We start from the raw sequence: 18,169 nt of genomic DNA, 5'->3' as shown, positions 1-18,169 counted from the left end.
CCAACTAAGTTAGTTCTTGGTATGATCTTTCGTGTGCATGCACACTTCTTCAGATACACACTTCTGAAGAAGTGTGCATGCACACGAAAGCTCATACCAAGAACTAACTTAGTTGGTCTTTAAGGTGCTACTGGAAGGAATTTTTTTATTTTGTTTTGATAAACAGACATGTGACATACAACAATTCCACATATCTGTTAAGGTGGAACGGAATATCGTAACATCTTCCCCCTTTCCGTGTAACCTGTATCACCTGTGGTTCAACCCAATTGCAACCGCTGTACATAAACCCTAAGTTGTTCTCTGTTAATAACCTTAACAGATCTGCAGGAATTTCATTTCCTGGCATGTAGGACACCTGAATGAGTCCTTTCTGAATACACTCTCTTGACCTTGGCCTGGCATCAAGCTGGCAACCAGTGCAAGTCGTCTCTGAGCGCATGTGTTATATGCTGGCAGGGTCTCACCCCAGTCTTGAAGTAACCACTGCATAATCCATGGGTAGGCAAGCTAAGGTCCCTGGGGCCGGATTCAGCCCATTCACCTTCTAAATCCGGCCTGCGAATGGTCTGGGAATTACCGTGTTTTTACATGAGTAGAATGTGTCCTTTTATTTAAAATGCATCTCTGGGTGATTTGTGGGGCATAGGAATACATTCTCCCCTCCCCCCAAGAATATAATCTGGCCCCCCACAAGGTCTGAGGGACGGTCGACCAGCCCCCTGCTGAAAAAGTTTGCTGACCCCTGGATAATCTAATACTTAGTCCTCCCTCCTGGGGCAGAAAGGGATATTAGAACCTGACCTAAGATACTGGAATCGCAAGATGGATTCCTTTATGAAAAATCATTAAGGGCTCTGCTTCTCTAAGAGCACAAACAAAAACAAAGGCGTATCCTGACAATCAATAGTCCAATAAATTTACGGGCTTAATGTGGGCTAAAGGGTCAAGCCTGCCAACACACCCATGGCAAGGAGAGAACTAACTGCTGTGCTTAGGAGCTGACAAACAGCGGATTTCTAGAGGACAGTGGTGAAACGATTAGCATAACAGATTACTGTTCTGTGGCTAACGTGCGGCATTTTTCATCCCAGTGTCTTTTGTCTGGATGAAAAGCAGATGCAGACGTATTATGCCACATTCCCACCGACTCTCATGCACTCATGTTTCTTATCAGCAAAATGAATTTGAAATGAACCGGAGGGGTTGGGAAATGGACGCTCCTTGTCTGAGCAATGTATATCGGTTAGCCATTCATCTGACATAATCCCTTGGTTATTTCTTTCCTGCTATTTCTCAGGGCTCATAAGATTTGTCATGTAAATAGCCGGCAGACTTCTTTATAGACCTAACGCGCCCGTATTTTTGGATGCCAGCACAATTCGTCCGCAAACAAATAATGGGGGAAAAAATTAGAGATGAGCTTAGCAATAGATTTGGGATTTTTACTTATTTATTTGGGGCTCTTTTTTTTTTTTTGAAAAGGGAGAATCAAGCAGCAAGGTTTTGAAAGAAGCATGCAAGGTGACTTTTCAGTGAGAGAGTTATCAAAAGAGTGGAGATGTGACCGGAATCCACAAAGGAAGGCGCTGAAATGGTAGGGAAGGCAGCCAGCGTGCAGTTGACCTGCGCGGATTTCCCTGGAGTAGACGTGGCCTTAGAATTTGTTTGTGTGTTCTCTAGCTATTGATAGAGAAATGTTTCATCTTGGCATGCCAAGCAGGTTTTCGTTCCTGTAGCAAGCACAGTGCAAATATTCTTTTTATTTTTATTTTAAAAAAACCCCTATGTTTGTATACTCTACAGTAGGGATGGAGGAGAAAAATTGGGAATGCATTCAGAAGGGAGTCGACCTCATTTGCAAAGGCCTGGACTTATATGTGGATGAGAACATAGCTATCAATCAGATTGCATATGTCTTTGATTTCGCCATGCAGTTTTGGCTGGGACACACACACACACACACACACACACACACACACTGTGTTTTATGGGAGAAAGTGTACAATGTACATCGCTTAGCATTTGCTAACATTGAAAATTGTTTGCCGTTTTCCTGCCCATTCAGCTTGCAAAGATCTCTTTGGAGCTCCTCCCAGTTTCGTTGTTCACTTACCATTCTGACAATATGGTGTTCTCAATAAACCTTGTCACTCACTCACTCCACTAATTGCTACTTTCTGCTTTCTCATCCTTAGATTAGTTACTGATCCATAAGAGGACCTATCCTCTTACCCTCGTAAGAGGACCTATACTCTTATCCTCTGACTGCTAAGCTTACTCCAGATGCTTTGGTGAGGGAATTATTGAAAGCTTTTTGAAAGTGCGAGTACACAGTTTACAGAAGCTGGAGGAACTGATATTGGATTAATGTGCTATGAGACACTTTTATTCATGCATCTGTCTTGTTGATCTAGGACAGACCTGGGCAGAAGGTGGCTTGGGATCTTGTGTAGTAGATCTCTGGGTGATTTGCAGTAGATCGTCAAGAATTGTCAAGCAATGGCAACAATTAAGAAAATAAAATTAGGTTCCTGGAAATTAATGGTTGGGGGGGAACCCAGGAGTGGATTTTTGTGTAAAAGGACTTGTGTGTAAAAGGACTTGTGAGCTTGATTCTGATAAATCAAATAAAAAATCTAATAAAATAAAAATCTAATTAATAATAATAATAATAATAATAATAATAATAATAATAATCTAATAAAGTCAAATAACAAATCTAATACAATATCCATGTGCTGAGCATGTGCTCAGAGACATCATGCTCCTTAATACTTAGAGGATGTCTACCTAGCTGAGCCACCATCTTGCACCTGATTCTGCTAGCTAGACCTACTAAAAAAAGAAAAGAAAGTACAGTAGATCCTACAAGTCAATTAGTAAAAGTTTATTGTTCTAGCCAAAGGCCATGACAAACCTGCAGCAACAGCAGCAATAAAACAATGCAGATCATACATCTATAATGTCATCATGTAAAATCCTGTGATGGTGGACAGCAAGCCAAATCATGTTTTGTTGGAAGCTGAACTGCAGCAGAACAGGCACAGTGCTGCATGCGACAAACATGGACTGGAATGGAAATTGATGCTTTCTTACAACCCTAGGTATGAGTTCTACAGAGGGTGGGAGATGTTCAAATGCAGCATTCTGCTGGATGCAGCTGCTTGGAGCAACATCAAGCAATGGCAATTGCTTTCCTCCTTGCTTATAAGCTCCACAGAGGTATCTGGTTGGCCAGACCCTGTAGGAGCCATGATGCTGAACTGGCTGGAGCATTGCTTCCAGTCCTTGAACACCCAGTAGGGCTGATTACATGTTCCCTTCAATTTGCTTTTGATGCAGCTTAGCAGAATGCACTCATCTCTTTTGCCTCAAATTTTGAGGCTATGTTGACATAAACTGTTGTGTGCTCAGCACATCTTTAAGAGTGGAGTACCAATTCTTTTAGCAGCCCACTTTCACAAGGGGTACCCTTGTCATTCTCTTGCTGCAAAACCAACAAAGAGTCTTCTTGCACGTTCAAGACAGGCAGAGCAAGCCAAAGTATAGTTAGAATCCCCAGCCCTGTTCCATTCCCACCAAATGTCCATTTATTCAGGGCTTATGTCGGCATACGATCTTCCATTCTGGTTACTTATTACCAGCTGGGATATGTGGCTTATGTGTGGCATAGCCCAGCTCTGATGAAATTAGGCAGCTGAGTGAGAGATCCTAACTCACTTACCTTGGTGGATCCTGGGTTTGGATCACTCCCGAACGCATTCATCATGGCATCAGCTCCTAGAGTCTACTTGCATCTGATGTGGGATTCAACACAGTGAATGCTTACGCCACAATAAATGGTTTAGTCTTTAAAGTGCTGCAATACTCTTTGTTGGTTTTTCATCAGCTACCCATAATCTATAATGGGTCTGAACCCCCCCCCCCAAAGCATGTTCTCATGATCTATTTAATTGCAAGCGTAAAGTGTCTGTAATATTTTCAACTCCTGCTTTGTAACCACCATGCAATCCATCGCAGGCTCATAAACCTTGTCTACCAATTTATATGACCCCCATCGGCAAATGTAATTTTTGATACCATAATGCCGCACCGTGCTGAGAAGTACATTGGAAAATATTACAGAAACTATGCGCATTTACGACACTCGGGAGCACCGTTCTCTATCAATCAGATACCAATCATGTACTATCCATTTCCATTTTATTAGATTTTTATGAAAATAACAAGAATGTGAAGTTGGTAGGTCATAATGTACACTTAGAGTGCATTAGATGCCTTGTATATACGCTGAAGATAATGACAATAAAGTGAGACAATTTGCTTTTCACAATGGCCACATTACTTCTCTTATCCCAATAGTTTCAAATAAAAAGTTAGCATCTATCGTTATGCGTATTTGCAATTTGTCTTCCTTGACGTATGCACAAGTGGCAAATTCCCGACATTATTGCCGTATCCCATAATTTAAATAACCGTATTTCTCAAAGCCTACCAGTGGCTGCTCTCAAACTAGCCTAGCTGTAAGTAACGTCAACAACAGTGCAATCCTACCCATATGGAGCTGGCATGGCGCATGCCAGTGCAAAAGAGGCTGGCGTGAGGCCACATCAGATTCTGAGCCCATTCAGAAGACCAGGGAAACACCAGCGGAGGCGGCAGAGCAGGAATGTACAAAGTGGCAACACAATATGGTGGACCTGGCATCACCATGGCAACTGAGGCCTACAGGGGAGCTTTCCCAAGCCCAGTTGAGAGTAGATGCACTGCAAGACCATGCAGAGATAGCCTGTCCTGACGTCCCATTCAGAGTGCCTGGGGTTGGTAGGGCTGCCTGGTGAGTTTGTGCCTGAGTTCTGAGCATTGGGCTCACCCCATTGACTTCTAGGGTAGGATTTTCCTTAAGGTAAAGGTAAAGGGACCCCTGACCATTAGGTCCAGTCGTGACCGACTCTGGGGTTGCGGCGCTCATCTCGCTTTATTGGATGAGGGAGCTGGCGTACAGCTTCTGGGTCATGTGGCCAGCGTGACTAAGCCGCTTCTGGTGAACCAGAGCAGCGCACGGAAACGCCATTTACCTTCCCGCCGGAGCGCTACATATTTATCTACTTGTACTTTGATGTGCTTTTGAATTGCTAGGTTGGCAGGAGCAGAGACCGAGCAACGGGAGCTCACCCCGTTGCGGGGATTCGAACCACCGACCTTCTGATTGGCAAGTCCTAGGCTCTGTGGTTTAACCCACAGCGCCACCCACATCCCCTAGGATTTTCCCTAGACCCGCCTTTTTGCCAGTGCAAATTATGCTGGGTGCCTGGAGCCCAGTGGCCACAATGAAGGGGCTTTGGATGCAGTGCATGTCCACCTCTCTCTTGTCACACTCCTGGGATGCCCTCTCCTCAGGGCAGGTGCCAGCTTCAGATCCACCAGTCTTGGATGGACTGGCTGGATCCTGGATCCACAGGTGGGCAGCCAGCGGTGTTGTTTCTGGCTGCTCTGGGCTTGGGGACTTGGGCCAGGGTAGCCTGGCCGCACCAGGGACCTGCTGCATGCTTTGCTGCTGATATCAGTGGATATTGCCATAGGCCTGCCCCCTAAATACTAATTCAGCAGATTTGTTGCCTATTGTAGAATTTACAGGTTAATAAAAATATTAATGCATGCAATTGACAGTGTTTCCTGTTGTTTCCTTTATTACACTTGATACGTTTCCAGTAATTTGTAGCTGCTGGATATAATGCTCACCTTCTTGGTCCTTAACATTTTCATCAGCCGTGCCGGAAAAAAATCCCTTTCCCTGTTATTTTATTAGCATTTGTTGGGGCAAGACAGGCTGGAATATGAAATTTGGGAGGTCCCTAGATTAATGAAGGAGTAGCAGTTTCCATTCTTAAGGAAATCAGCCATCTCATGAGAAGAGAAGACTCCCTGGAAAAGACCCTGATGTTGGGAAAGATGGAGGACACAAGGAGAAGGGGACGACAGAGGACGAGATGGTTGGATAGTGTTCTCAAAACTACCAGCATGAGTTTGACCAAACTGCAGGAGGCAGTGGAAGACAGGAGTGCCTGGCGTGCTCTGGTCTGTGGGGTCACGAAGAGTCGGACACGACTAAACGACTAAATAACAACAGCAGTTTGTTTATCTGTATTATTATATAATAATAATAATAATTTATTATTATACCCCGCCCACCTGGTTGGGTTTCCCCAGTCACTCTTGACGGCTCCAAATCAAATATTAAAAAGGCAATACAGCATTAAACATTAAAAACTTCCCTAAACAGGGCTGCCTTCAGATATCTTTTATTTGTATTTTAACTGCTATCGATATTATTATTGATAGTGTTGTTCTGATACAGGGAACATCATGGGGACCTGGGGCCACAGATTCTCCATCTACGGCATTATTCGTAATAATGAATAAAGTCGTGGTCCTTGTTTATTCCAGTTCCACGTGTCTTGCCTCTCTGTTTTGAGTACAATAGCCGTACAGTTGTGAAAAGCAGACAGGGGGGAGGGGGCAAGCACTTTGCTTCACTCACCCAGCGCATAAACATTTTTTTCAAATTAAGCTTTAATTTAGCATTTGTCATTTCAAGATGCTCAGATGATGTCTTTGTCACCCGGATAACATAAAACCCTACTCTCTCTCTCTCTGAATTACGATTACTAATCACTATTGTCAAAACATTATGTGTTGCAGAATGCCAAGTGTGTTACCAGTAATGAAATCAAATCAGCCTGCCTTGACTACCAATAAACAGGAGGTTAAGACACTCTGAAACCACTCTGAACCACAATTTTAGAGTGGTTCAATGGTCAGTCCCTTTTCACAGGGAACCCTGGAGACTGGAACTCTGGGAGGAGGATAGGGGTACCTGAACAACTCTCAGCACCCTCAACAAACTACAGCTCCCATAATTCTTTGGGGGAAGCCATGACTGTTTAAACTGATGTCACAGTGCATTCAATGTATGGTGTGGATGTGGTCTTAAAAGCATCTTCCTATGTTCCCACCATCCCTGATCATTGGCCCATGCTGGCTGGGACAAATGGCGTTTGGGATCCCAACAACATCAGGAATGCCCACAGGCTCCTCATTCCTGATGTAAAGGAGTTAAATGACCTGCAGAATCTACAAACAAATTATTGTTGTTTTTGTTAAAGCCAAAGAGTTTGCTCAAGTGCGGCTTGAGTTTGCTATGGTCTGCAAACTGAAAACAGGATTATTATTATTTTTTCAAATGCTTGCTCTGAATAAGACATTTCACATCTTATGCCTGCATCTCTTCATTATGGTAAGATTTCACTTGGCCAAACTGCTCCTGTGCAGATCTCAATTGGCTAGAGCCTGGTGCTGATAATGCAAAGTTTGCTGGTTCGATACCCATAATTATAAGCCTTTTCAGATCCTGGGCATTGCTGAGATGTTTCTAGATTTGGGAGAGGTGTATGAATTCTTTTTAGGCTACCCAGGGCTGTGAATACAACAGGGGCTGGGAGGAGAAATTTGATTCCTTTCACACTTCATAGAATTGTAGAGTTGGGGGGATCTGAGGGGCATCTAGTCCAACCTCCCTGCAATGCAGGAATCTCAGGTAGATGATACATGACTGATGGCCACCCATCCTCTGCTTTAAAACTTCCAAGGAAGGAGAGTCCAATGCAGCCACTTATTATTATTATGTTGAATTTTTTTTGAATTTTATAACAATGATACAAATCTCATTCATCGTGTTATTTACAATTATTCTCCCTCCCCTCCTCTGGACTTCCCTCAACTCCCCCTCTGCTGAGTTATTTAGTTTTATTTATCGTATCCTACTTTTCCTACACAAAAATAAAATCCCTTGTCATTTCTCTGAAATATCTGTTACTCAAATGAAATTGTGCAAGTTTATTCAAATCCTGCCAGTGAATCCAGTCCAGTCTGTTGTTTCTGCAGATAAACTGTAAATTGTTCCCGGACTCTTTTGAAGTCCTTCTTGTCCTTCTCTCGTAGTTTGTCTGTTAGCTTAGCCAATTCTGCATAGTTCACCAGCTTTTCTTGCCATTGCTCCTTTGATGGTATTTCTTCCGTCTTCCAATATTGTGCCAATGCAGCCACTTAAACGTGAACAAAAAATGCACACTGTGTCCATAAAAATGCACATGTTAGCAAAAAACAACTTACAAAAATGTGTTATATTTGGGGGAAATTGATCTGCCAAAAAGAAAAGAAAAGAAAAAAGGGGTACGCTATGAAAAATTACCGTATTTTTTGCTCTATAAGACTCACTTTTTCCATCCTAAAAAATAAGGGGAAATGTGTGCGCGTCTTATGGAGCGAATGCAGGCTGCGCAGCTATCCCAGAAGCCAGAACAGCAAGAGATATTGCTGCTTTCACTGCGCAGCGATCCCTCTTGCTGTTCTGGCTTCTGAGATTCAGAATATTTTTTTTCTTGTTTTCCTCCTCCAAAAACTAGGTGCGTCTTGTGGTCTGGTGTGTCTTATAGAGCGAAAAATACGGTGCATACAAAGTGTCTATACTATCAGAAAGCCAACAAAAAATGCTGATGACTTTTCCGCCAGGGCTTAAAAAAGAATTTGCAAACTGGTCTGGAAATCTGGAGAAGCGAACGGAAGGAGGGGGAAAATGAGAAATGAAAACTGACAGGTGCCTCCATCTCTAGACTCTAGACAGCGCCTGAATCAATCTCCCACCTCCTACCTCCAGTTCATTCACACTTGTGTCCAGAATGCAGTCAACGGCCAAAGCACAGAGAAGTCATTTCGCAGGCCTGCGAGGGGAGTCAGCAGCCAGCCAATACCATGCGCATTTTATGTATACAGAATATGAATTAAATTAGCTTGGTGGTGCCACACCACGGGTTCTGATCCTGTTTTATACACACGCTGTAAAAAGAAGATAAGGGATTAAAATAAACAAATAAACAAACAAGGTCTCCTTAAAACTTGCTGACGACAAGGAGCTGCAGAAATGATGACTGTGAATCGCTTGAACGGTTAAGTCCTTGGTATTACCACTGTGATGGTTTTAATTGGGTTTTAATTACGTTTTAATATGATGGCTTTTATTGACATTCTAAACTGCTCCTCTAGTTGAAAAGGCAGATTAGACATTTGAAGGATTTTTTTAAAAAAACAAATTGTTGTTGCAATTGACATCCAGGGCTGTTTTCTTTTGGCTTAGACGTTGCAGATATAAATACATCCCTCAAGGCAAAAGTCTATGGAAGGGGCTGTCAATACTGTGTCCTTCAGATGGGAGAGTACAGCTCCCATCATCCCTCATGCTGGCCTTACTGGCTGAGTCTCATGGGAATTGTAGTCCAATATTGGCTTCCCCTGGTCTAAGGCTGTTGTTGTTGTTTAGTCGTGTCCGATTCTTCATGACCCCATGGACCAGAGCACTCCAGGCACTCCTGTCTTCCACTTCCTCCCGCAGTTTGGTCAAACTCATGCTGGTAGCTTCGAGAACACTGTCTAACCATCTCGTCCTCTGTCGTCCCCTTCTCCTTGTGCCCTCCATCTTTCCCAACATCATAGATGTGATCTTCTTGCAGTCCATGGGACTCTCAAGAGTCTCCTCCAGCACCATAATTCAAAAGCATTGATTCATCGGCGACCAGCCTTCTTTATGGTCCAGCTCTCACTTCCATACATCACTAAAGGGAAAACCATAGCTTGAACTATACGGACCTTTGTCGGCAAGGTGATGTCTCTGCTTTTTAAGATGCTGTCTAGGTTTATCATCGCTTTTCTCACAAGAAGCAGGCGTCTTTTAATTTCGTGACTGCTTTCGATGCAGTAGTGAAATAGGCATACATATTTCTCCCACTGAAACCAATGAGGTTTACATATGCTGGACTTTGGATTGTGCCCATTGAGTGCTATTTTATTTTTGTTTTTAAAAATTATTTATACTTTCCAAGTTTATACATTTCACTAATTTTATACATTTCACTTTTACAATCATTTTGACATTTCAAAACATGACTTCCTTCTCCCTCTTTCCACAGTTCCTTAAATTTGTTTTTAATATCTTCTGCATATCCAAATTAACTTAATTTGCTCATTTATTCATCTTCATTAAATATATACTCTTACAAAACTGCAGGTTAATACAATAATCCTGCCAATGTTTTCATCTGTTTCTAATTTATCTGTAAATATTCAGTAAACCATTTCAATTCTTTTATAAAAAAATATTGTTATCTTGATTTCTTATTTTTCTGGTATGTTTCGCCATTTCTGCATATTCCATAAGTTTTTTTGTATCCATTTTTCCTTTGCTGGGACTTCTTCTTCTTTCCATTTTTGGGCAGGTAACATACTTGCTGCTGTAGTAACATGCATGTATGAGTTTCTATACATTTTAGGTAGTTCTGTCCCTATAATTCCCAAAAGAAAAGCTTCTCCTCCTCCTCCTCCTCCTCCTCCTCCTCCTCCTCCTCCTCCTCCTCCTCCTCCTCCTTCTTCCAAAGGTTATTTTAAACGTCCTTTTCATTTCATTATATATCATTTCCCAGTAAGCTTTAACCTTACTACAAGACCACCACATATGATAAAAAGAACCTTCTTTCTCTTTACATTTCCAACACTTATTTGATTTAGATTTATACATTTTTGCCACATTGTGTGCTATTTTGAATGCTAATAGTACAAAAAGTCTACTTGTTTCTCCAGAGGTGATGGTTGGGGTGTGTGTGTGTGCGCGCACTAATTGCAGTGCATTGTCTATGTAAGCCACAGCATAAAGAACCAAAAATGAAAGTTGACAAAGTTATGAGCGCTTTGCAAGCACATGATGGATGAAATGGAAAATCTAGCCAAGGGCTGAGGAACACGATCTGGTTGAGAAACGCGTGATATCAAAATCTCACAGAGATTTAGTGCCGATTAGATGAGAGCTAATGAGAGGACTTTAGGCATGATTATCCACTGGTGATTAATCACTAAGGTTTCTGACTCTGAATTCATTATAAAAGCACCCACCATGATCAGCAGGCTCCAATTTCTCCATCAGATAACAGTTTTGGGAAATCTTTTCAAAGCGGCTTTGCTCTGATTTAAGCAGAGATCTTAATTGCGATGTCACCAAAACTCACAATTACCCGATTTGGAATATCGATTCGGCACTCTTGCAGTGCCCACCGGCATTCTAAACTATGTGCCACTCCTCCAATTGTTCCTCTCTGGTTTGGGTTCCAGTCCAAGCTAGAGAAGAATTTCTGACTTGAAGACCACGTTGGTTCGTACGAGAAATGCACACGTGTCAGATTCCTCAAGTTTCCCACTAGAGCAGCCTTCTCCAAACACGGCCAATGGAGAGGGATGTTGGGAGTTGCCACCCAAATTATCTGGAAGACAGCAGGTTGGGGAAGTCTGCTATACATATCTATATAGGGAGAAATTCCCATCGAACACACTAGGCTTGCTTCTGAGTCCTCACATCTAGGACCTCTCTGTAAATCCATAGTGTAGACCAGTGGTTCCCAAACTTTTTGAGCTCTGGAGCACTTTTCAGGAGAGAAATTTGGCATGGATGGAGCCCTTATGTCAAAGGCACATATTTATTTATTTTTTCATTCCAATCTCTTCGCGGAGCACTTGGAGATGCTCTGAGGAGCTCCAGGTGCTTCATGGAGCACAGTTTGGGGACTGCTGGTGTAGACGTAACCAGGACTAGATTTAGTGACACATAACAAAAACCATCATGTCTTGAGCAATCATGGTGTAGTGCAGGACTAATCTACCCTGCTTCTCCCCAGCTGTTTTGGACTATAACTCCCATCATCCCTGACCATTGACCACACTGGCTCTTGGGTGTTTGGAGTGAAAGTCCAAAACATCTCGATTGGGGAGGGGAGCACCAGCTTCGCAAAGATTACAATACAGGAACATATGTGGGTACATATGATTATTTATCTTGTCCATTCGATTATGTTTCGGAGATGCCTTAATGGAACAAAGCTCTTACAGAGCAATCCTAAGTGCATCTACTCAGAAACAAGTCTTCTTAAGTTCAGAATGTCTTTCTCCCAGGTAAGCGTGTAGCACTTACTGTTTTTTTTTATTATAATTTTTTTTTATTATTATTATTTATATAATTTATAATTTATTTAAAACCAGCATCCAGATTTTTGAAGCTTTAATTTGCCACCTTTCCAGCAAATTAATGTTCTTTCTTGGGACCTCTACTGATGTTGTTTTAATCCTTCCCGTGTAGAAAGGAGAGGGATCGGCTTTTGATATGCGATTTTTATTCATGTCCAGCTCTTTGTGATTGCCTAGATAGAAAGAAGGCGGGGGGTGGGGGAGGGAGCCGAGTTCATGCTAGAGAAGGCGAAAACAATAGCTTCTGTGTTGATTCTGTCAATGCACACAAGATACATTAGCCACCGAATTTACTCAACAGACAGAGAAAAGGCCAGCAGGGATTGTTCCCCGAGAAGAAAGTTTGTTCTACAATGTCTCGGCAGAATGAAAGATGGTTTGATCTAGTGCCTTTCATTTTCAAGGTGTCCCAAAGCACTCCGGAATAATGAACTCTATACTGATAGTGTACCAAGTGACTGAGGCCGCAGAGAAATATGACAGGCTCTGCATTTTCAACAGCTGTCCATAACCTTGGGCCTTCTATCCATCTTAGGGGACACACATAGCCCAAAGTGCCGTTAAACGTCTAAGCGCCTTAACCACTTTAATGCATTAATTCCACGCCCGAACCAAGGACATCCTCTGCGAGTCGATCTCATTGGGGCCAGGGCAAGTGATGTGCACCAGGGTTAGCTTGCAGGTCTATTCGATAAAGTTATTTGGAATTCATAAAGAAATGAATGCACCTGCATGAAATATCCCCCAGGATATTCCTGGCTTGGCCTGAGATTGGCACGGTTTATTTATTTATTTTGTTCAGAGTTCTCCATCCTGCTTTATTAGACACCGCGGTTCTCACGGCAAGATAAATCCTCTGAAACAAGGACTCCAATGAAAAGAGTGTTACGAACCATAACACAAGAGAGAGCCAGTGTGGTGTAGTGGTTAAGAGCAGTAGACTCATAATCTGGTGAACCGGGTTCGCTTCCCTGCTCCTCTACATGCAGCTGCTGGGTGACCTTGGGCCAGTCACACTTCTCTGAAGTCTCTCAGCCCCACTCACCTCACAGAGTGTTTGTTGTGGGGGAGGAAGGGAAAGGAGAATGTTAGCCACTTTGAGACTCCTTTGGGTAGTGATAAAGCGGGATATCAAATCCAAACTCTTCTACAATGCAGTAGAAAAACGTGAGAGCGAATGGGGAACAGGCTCCCTCTTAACCCAAAACCTAGCTGTAGTCACATGGACTGGGAGGGGGAAATTTTTTAAAAAACTGCACAGCTCTTTTTTTTCTAGGCTCAATTCACAGTGTTCACATTGTTCTTGTTGTTGTTAACCTGCCTCAGACCCTCCAAGTGTTTCTATTTTCCAGGGACATCCCTGATTTAGAGAAGCCATCCCGGTTTCTGATTTGATCCCGGAATGTCCCACTTTTCCTTAGGATGTTCCTATTTTCAATGGAGAAATGTTGGAATGTACGGAGTTATCTGACCCCCGAGCCATCTGAAGGCAATCCTGTATACGTAAGGTGTTTTTTTAAAAAAATGTTTTATTATGTTTTTTATATATGTTGGAAGCTGCTCAGAGTCGTTGGGGCAGGCAACCCAGTAAGATGTGTGTGGGGTATAAATAGTAAAATTATCATTATGGAATGGGACGTCCCTATTTTCATCAGAGAAATGTTGGGGGGGTTGCTGCTCTTCCTCCTAAGGTCCAGTAATGGCTGAGAACAGTCAAAACACAAATTAAAAAAAACAACAGGTTGAAGCAGACACAGAAATGAGGTGTGTATAAAGTCCTAAGCCACTTAGGACCCAAATACAGTGGTACCTCGGGTTAAGAACTTAATTCATTCCGGAGGTCCGTACTTAACCTGAAACTGTTCTTAACCTGAGGTAGCACTTTAGCTAATGGGGCCTCCCACTGCTGCCATGCCACTGCGCGATTTCTGTTCTCATCCTGAAGCAAAATTTTTAACCCGAGGTACTATTTCCGGGTTAGCGGAGTCTGTAACCTGAAGTGTCTGTAACCTGAAGCGGCTGTAACCCAAGGTACCACTGTATCAGAACGAACACCTCTATTCTTACAGACCCTCTGGTGTGTTAAGATGGACAGATGGGGTCCTCTTGGAAGTTCCACCACCCTCAGAAGGTCATGTGAGTGTGATGGCCCATGACTGGCCTTTATCAGTAGCACCCCCTAAACTGTGGAATGCTCCCCCCCCCCCCAGACATGCAGCTTTTGCTGTATGCAGATGTCAGTTATCCTCATCATTAAGAGCAGAAGCGTATCTTGTAAAATCAGCAGGGTCCTATCAACCGGCTCCTCCTCCCCTTCTCTCCAGAGGAGTGGAGTGTGCTCAGTAAGTGTCTCTTCAGAGGAGGACCAGAAGCCAGCCTGGAAGACAAGACCTGGTTTTTTCGTTTGTTGTTGTTGAAGAAGAAGAAGAAGAAGAAGAAGAAGAAGAAGAAGAAGAAGAAGAAGAAGTGTTTGAATTTGATATCCCGCTTTATCACTACCCGAAGGAGTCTCAAAGCGGCCAACAATCTCCTTTTCCCTTCCTCCCCCACAACAAACACTCTGTGAGGTGAGTGGGGCTGAGAGACTTCAAAGAAGTGTGACTGGCCCAAGGTCACCCAGCAGCTGCAGGTGAAGGAGCGGGGAATCAAACCTGGTTCACCAGATTACGAGTCTACCGCTCTTAACCACTATACCACACTGGACTCCGATTACTACATTCCTTGAAAAATGGGAGATTGAAGGAACTAAAATTCAGAGTCTCAGTGTTGGTATTCCAGACCCTCCAAGTGTCCCTATTTTCCAAGGACAGTCCTCAATTTACAGAAGCTGTCCCGGTTTCTGATCTGATCCTGGAATGTCCCACTTTTCTCTATTTTCACCGGAGAAAAGTTGGAGGGGAATGCATCCAGTGCACCAATTCTGTTAATGCAAATACTTACACTTGCACCACAGAACTTGTCCCCCTTCTCCTGCCCCACATTCCAGCACCCTTCCCAAATCTTCTGCAGAGGATTGGGGAGCCTCCAGAGCAGATTTTGGGGGGCACACAGGGGGAGGAGAGGGAGGAAAGTTTTGTTGTGAAAGCATCAACCCTTTCACCAGTGGAAATAGCTACTTAGCACTGTACTGGACGCAGCCTGGGTGGCCTGGGCAGGTACCCAGTGGAGCTCTCTGGTGCAGGGAATGTATGCCAGAAAGCTTTTGACGATACAATGGATGGAAAAAGGGGGGGTGGGGGAGTGTTGAGAATGGCATCCAGACATGAAAAGTGATGCAATCTGTTGTTCTGGGCAATTAGTTAGCTCCTCTGAGCCCTTTTGCAAAAGCAGCAAGCAACAGCAAGTTACACTTTTGTTCTATTTTTGGTAAATTATTTTGCCCTAAAAAAAAAGTTGCCTAATCTGATTAATCTTCCTTTCCCCACTCCCCCCCCCTTTAAAGCCGTATATTAATTTGCAAACAGAAACACCTCCAGGTTGTAAAACATCTTGTTATGCCACTTATAACAAGCCGATGTGACAACTTGCGAGATGAGACAGCTTGGCCCATATACATTAGGCGGAATTATATGTCAGTTAAAGATAGGTTAGGACAAGTTTAGGATGGGGGGGGGAGGGGAAATCATACTAATTTATAACACCTAATATTTTTAAAGTGTCAGAGTGTCTGGCTCAGAAAGATGGAGCAAATGTAATTAAATAGCCAATGGTAAAGAAAATAAAAGTCAAAAGTGAAATAAACTTGTTGGTTTACAATGATACGGTGAGGGAAGACACTGGGCCATTCTGCTGCCTTGCCTGCAATGGAAAAGGAAATAAATTGGTTTTAAAATGTTGGTGGCATTGGAAGGGCATAAGAACGGCCCCATGGCATAAGACTAAAGAACCATCTAGTCTAGCACCCTTGGAGGGCTTAATCTGGCCCTGCCCTTTGAAGTTTCCCCACTCCTGGCTTTTTACATGAACGATTTCTCTTACAGATGGAAAAATAACAGGAAAAACCGTGTCCCTGGACCCAAGAGTGCATTCAGACATGGAGAATATTTCATTAGTTCCCCTGATTATGGTGCAGGCAATTCTGTCCCATTTGCTAATATTCCTTTTGCACCGCAGTATCTATTGCATTGGACGTGGGTGGCACTGTGGATTAAACCACAGAGCCTAGGACTTGCCGATCACCTACGACGGTGTGTGCTCCCGTTGCTCGGTCCCTGCTCCTGCCCACCTTGCAGTTCGAAAGCACGTCAAAGTGCAAGTAGATAAATAGGTACTGCTTCGGTGGGAAGGTAAACGGCATTTCCGTGCGCTGCTCTGGTTTGCCAGAAGCGGCTTAGTCATGCTGGCCACATGACCATAAGCTGTACGCCAGCTCCCTCGGCCAATAAAGCGAGATGAGCGCCGCAACCCCAGAGTTGGCCACGAGTGGACCTAATGGTCAGGGGTCCCTTTACCTTTACCTGTTGCATTATGCAACTGTGTTTTTTGGCTGAAATACCAGCTTGTCGAGCTAAATTTCATTCACACCAGCGGGCAGAGGGTATAAGCTCCTGGGGGCCAAGGCACTTTGGGCCCCCTGCATGATTTTAAGGGGGCTGGGGCCCCTCAATGATCAGAGGGCATTTGGCTCTTCCCCCTGGCTCCTTGCAACATCAGAATGTTGCAAGAGAGACGTCAGAATGTCGAGTATGTTTGATGTCAGGATGTTGTGTTGGGCCCCCTCAAACATCTTGAGAAGGTGGTTCCTCTGGTGGAGTGTGACACTAATGTCATATAATCCTAGAGTTGGAAGGGACCCTGAGGATCATCTAGCACAGGGACGTCCAACTCCCAAGAGATTGCAATCTACTCCCGGGGGGGGGGGGAATCTGGCCTTCCCACTGGAGCAGTACCTATTTATCTACTTGCACTGGTGTGCTTTCGAACTGCAAGGTTGGCAGGAGCTGGGACCGAGCAACGGGAGCTCACCCCATCACGGGGATTCAAACCATGACCTTCCAATTGGCAAGCGCTAGGCTCAGTGGTTGACACCACAGCACCACCCGTGTCCCTCTTTTTAAACAGTAAGTGTACTTAATTAAAATAAATCGCTCACCAATAATGCAGCCACTAACAGACGAACGCAGCGCTACAGCAGGCAACAAAGGAACGCACCCTAACCGCGACGCAAGGAAAGACAGAGGGGGGAAATGGGCAGAGACATGATTCTAAACAACGTGAGCGTTAAGGATCCCATGATCGACCACAGTCATCCGGGGATCGACCTGTTGGACACCCCTGATCTAGTGCAACCCCCTGCAATGCATGACTATGAAGCTGTCCTATACGGAGATCAAATCTGTAACCTTGGTGTTATCAGCACCACACTTTAACCAGCTATCACTGGACAACACTGTTACTCAATGCCTGCTTTTGTTCCCCTCTGATTCTTCCAGGAAAACAGTAGGGAAGAACTGTTTACTGATATACCGCCCCAATTTTCATCATTTTGCTCCCAACAATTTTCTAGGTCAAGGGGGCTGCAAACAGATGTGGTTTTCCCCAGTTGAATCAAATGGCACAGAAATAAACGCCAAACATGTACTATATTCCATTTTTTCACCCCAGGAGTGGCTTTTATGTCATGTGAAAGCTGAAACATTATGTGGAAATTAACAATTAGGGAAACGTCAGGGAAATGGAGTAAGCTGCCATGTGGACGCAGCCTTTGAAGAAACACTTACATTATTCAAATATGAGAAGAGGTGGATACAAAGAGAATGGGCAAAGTCGAAGGATAATTTGTGAAGAACCGTATCAAATTAAGTTTCAACAGAAGACAAAATGACATTAATGGTATCGGGTCCTCCCCCTTATTATGCTACAGATCATAAAAGTTGTTAACACTTCCACAGTATTCCAGTTCTATTAATATATTCTAAGTGCTAAGCTTGCATCATGTCTTGGCTTGTACAATTGTTCTCAGTCTCCTAACAACAACAACGAAAGTCTAGGTGTAAATAGAAACTCATTAAAATCTCTGTCACAATGTGCTACAACCTCATTTATC

General features: G+C 43.5%; 1 long non-coding RNA gene across 1 annotated transcript; it reads right to left on the bottom strand.

The window, feature by feature from the left end:
• Positions 1 to 12,134: 12,134 nt before the first annotated feature.
• On the bottom strand, positions 12,135 to 16,760 carry LOC309341441. The gene is made up of 3 exons (XR_014156343.1): positions 16,575 to 16,760; positions 15,878 to 15,921; positions 12,135 to 12,296 (listed from the first exon to the last, which is right to left on the bottom strand). It is a non-coding gene; the product is annotated as an uncharacterized lncRNA (long non-coding RNA).
• Between the last annotated feature and the right edge of the window lie 1,409 nt (positions 16,761 to 18,169).

Source organism: Podarcis erhardii (genome assembly GCF_964252035.2).
Source record: "Podarcis erhardii genome assembly, chromosome: 4".
NCBI lineage: Eukaryota > Metazoa > Chordata > Lepidosauria > Squamata > Lacertidae > Podarcis > Podarcis erhardii.
The sequence above is the reverse complement of the archived record's forward strand: the minus strand, read 5'-3'. Positions and strand labels throughout refer to the sequence as shown.